Source organism: Oncorhynchus nerka, linkage group LG3 (assembly GCF_034236695.1).
Source record: "Oncorhynchus nerka isolate Pitt River linkage group LG3, Oner_Uvic_2.0, whole genome shotgun sequence".
In the NCBI taxonomy this organism is placed as follows: Eukaryota; Metazoa; Chordata; class Actinopteri; order Salmoniformes; family Salmonidae; genus Oncorhynchus; species Oncorhynchus nerka.
In genome coordinates, this window is record NC_088398.1 from 77,166,076 (window position 1) to 77,169,733 (window position 3,658).

Genomic DNA, 3,658 nt, shown 5'->3' on the forward strand with positions numbered 1-3,658 from the left:
TCTAATCCGTATGACCTGGTACAACACACAATTCCGTTTATAATGTAACAAATCATACTAAATGGAGTGTCGTACATTTACCTACAGAATAATACAAATTGCATTGAGACTACATTGTTTACGTGGTCTCAAGACTAATGAATCCATCTGTCAATATCTTACTTAGTATTATTGTTGTGTGAATGTGGTTGAAATCCTTCTGGCTCTGAGTCTGAACACTGTCTACCTACAGGAGGTTGGTGGCACCTTAATTGGGGAGGACTGGCACCTTGTAATGGCTGGAACCGAATAGGTGTAAAGGTACCAACAACATCAAACGCATTGGTTTTCAGGTGTTTATGCTATTCCATTCACTCTGTTCTAGCCATTATTATGAGCCGTCCTCCAATCAGCAGCCTCCACTGCTGTCTGCCTGTTATTCAGGCCTAGCCAGAACATCATCGAATAGAGATGTTCTTCCTCCTGCAGGCACCTGTTCCTAAAATGTCATACTGGCTGCCTACCTTGTTTTCTTTCATGCACTAGTTACAGGAACCCACTGGGCTCTGCACCAATTATATTAGAACATCCCCCATCAAACCAATCAATAACTCTCATTGCACCAGTCACTGTACTATACAACTAATAAAATCCACTATGCCGTTGCAACTGGTAGTGGGAAGAAGCTACTATATAATTGGACATCAGTTAAACACAGGCAGGCAGGCAGCCAGGCAGACAGGCAGACAGGCAGGCAAGCAGGCAAGCAGGCAGAGTTTCTAGATGGTAATGCATAAAGGACACCACAAACACACATCTCCCCCGTTGTTTTATTGATGAGGGACATAGATTACCCCTCCAAGACGAGACCCTATAACCCTTAGCATGCACATGCCACCCAAACCACCCATGGTACAACTTGGCTTATGACCTTTATCAAGGTGTACAGCATGTTTCACACAAATCATCCATTTTCTTTTATCTACAGTCATGGCCAAAAGTTTTGAGAATGACACAAATATTAATTTTCACAAAGTCTGCTGCCTCAGTTTGTATGATGGCAATTTGCATATACTCCAGAATGTTATGAAGAGTGATCAGATGAATTGCAATTCATTGTTAAGTCCCTCTTTGCCATGCAAATTAAGTGAATCCCCCAAAAACATTTCCACTGCATTTCAGCCCTGCCACAAAATGACCAGCTGACATCATGTCAGTGATTCTCTCATTAACACAGGTGTGAGTGTTGACAAGGACAAGGCTGGAGATCACTCTGTCATGCTGATCGAGTTTGAATAACAGACTGGAAGCTTCAAAAGGAGGGTGGTGCTTGGAATCATTGTTCTTCCTCTGTCAATCATGGTTACCTGCAATGAAACCTGTGCCGTCATCATTGCTTTGCCCAAAAAGGGCTTCACAGGCAAGGATATTGCTGCCGGTAAGATTGTACCTAAATCAACCATTTATCAGATCATCACAACCTTCAAGGAGAGCGGTTCAATTGTTGTGAAGAAGGCTTCAGGGCGCACAAGAAAATCCAGCAAGCACCAGGACCGTCTCCTCACGTTGATTCAGTTGCGGGATCGGGGCACCACCAGCACAGAGCTTGCTCAGGAATTGCAGCAGGCAGGTGTGAGTGCATCCGGACGTCAGTGAGGCGAAGACTTTTGGAGGATGACCTGGTGTCAAGAAGGGCAGCAAAGAAGCCACTTCTCTCCAGGAAAAACATCAGGGACAGACTGATATTCTGCAAAAGGTACAGGGATTGGACTGCTGAGGACTGGGCTAAAGTCATTTTCTCTGACGAATACCCTTTCCGATTGTTTGGGGCATCCGGAAAAAAGCTTGTCCGGAGAAGACAAGGTGAGCGCTACCATCAGTCCTGTGTCATTCCAACAGTAAAGCATCCTGAGACCATTCATGTGTGGGGTTGTTTCTCAGCCAAGGGAGTGGGCTCACTCACAATTTTGCCTAAAAATACAGCCATGAATAAAGAATGGTACCAACACATCCTCCGAGAACAACTTCTCCCAACCATCCAGGAACAGTTTGGTGACGAACAATGCCCTTTCCAGCATGATGGAGCACCTTGCCATAAGGCAAAAGTGATAAGTAAGTGGCTCGGGAACAAAACATTGATATTTTGGGTCCATGGCCAGGAAACTCCCCAGACCTTAATAACACTGCAAACATTGACTCTTTGCATCAACTTCATGTAATTGTCAATAAAAGACGTTGACACTTATAATTATACTTCAGTATTCCATATTAACATCTTACAAAAATATCTGAAGACACTGAAGCAGAAAACTTTGTGGAAATTAATATTTGTGTCATTCTCAAAACCTTTGGCCACGACTGTACAGTACCAGTCAAAAGTTTGGACACCTACTCAGTTTTTTTATTTTTATTTTTTACTATTTTCTACATTGTAGAATAATAGTGTCGACATCAAAACTATTAAATTACACATATGGAATCATGTAGTAACAAAACAAGTGTTAAACAAATCAAAATATATTTTATTTTCAAGATTCTTCAAAGTAGCCACCCTTTGCGACCGAGGGATGTGTGTGCTTTGGGGACCTTTAACAGAATATCACTGGCAGAACGCGTGTTGTATGTGGAGAATGAGGGCTGCATTAGATATCTCAGATAGGAGAGAGTGAGGCCTAAGAGGGTTTTATAAATAAGCATCAACCAATGGGTCTTGCGATTGGTATACAGAGATGGACCAGTTTACAGAGGAGTATAGAGTGCTTTGAGGTGTCCTATAAGGAGCATTGATGGCAAAACTGATGAGAGCACCCTTACCTACCGCTCGAGAGCACCCTTACCTACCGATCTATACATCATTACATTCCGTAATCTAGCATGGGTAGGATGGTCATCTGAATCAGAGTGAGTTTGGCAGCTGGGGTGAAAGAGGAGCGATTATGATAGAGGAAACCAAGTCTAGATTTAACCTTAGCCTATGTGATAATGCTATTCATTGACTACAGCTTAGCGTTCAAGACTGTAGTGCCCTTAAATCTCATCAAAAAGCTAAGGACCTTGGCACTAAACACTTGCCTCTGCAACTGGATCCTGAACTTCCTGACGGGCCGCCCCCAGGTGGTAAGGGTAGGTAACAACACATTCACCACGCTGATCCTCAACACAGGGGCCCCTCAGGGGTTCGTTCTCAGTCTTCTCCTCTACTCCCTGTTCAATTATGACTGCCCAGTCAGGCACAACTTCAACACCATCATTAAGTTTGCCGATGACACAACAGTGGTAGAACTGATCACCAACAATAACGAGACAGCCTATAGGGAGGAGGTCAGAGACCTGGCCGTATGGTGCCAGGACAACAACATCTCCCTCAACGTGCTCAAGACAAAGGAGATGATTGTGGACTACAGGAAAAAGAGGACTGAGCACGGCCCCATTCTCATCGACGGGGCTGCAGTGGAGCAAGTTGAGAGCTTCAAGTTCCTTGATGTCCACATCACCAAAAAACTAAAATGGTCCAAGCACACCAAGACAGTCGTGAAGAGGGGACAATTAAACCTATTCAGGAGACTGAAAAGATTTGGCATGGGTCCTCTGATCCTCAAAAGGTTCTACACCTGTACCATTGAGAACATCCTGACTGGTTGCATCACCGCCTGGTATGGCAACTGCTCGGCCTCCGACT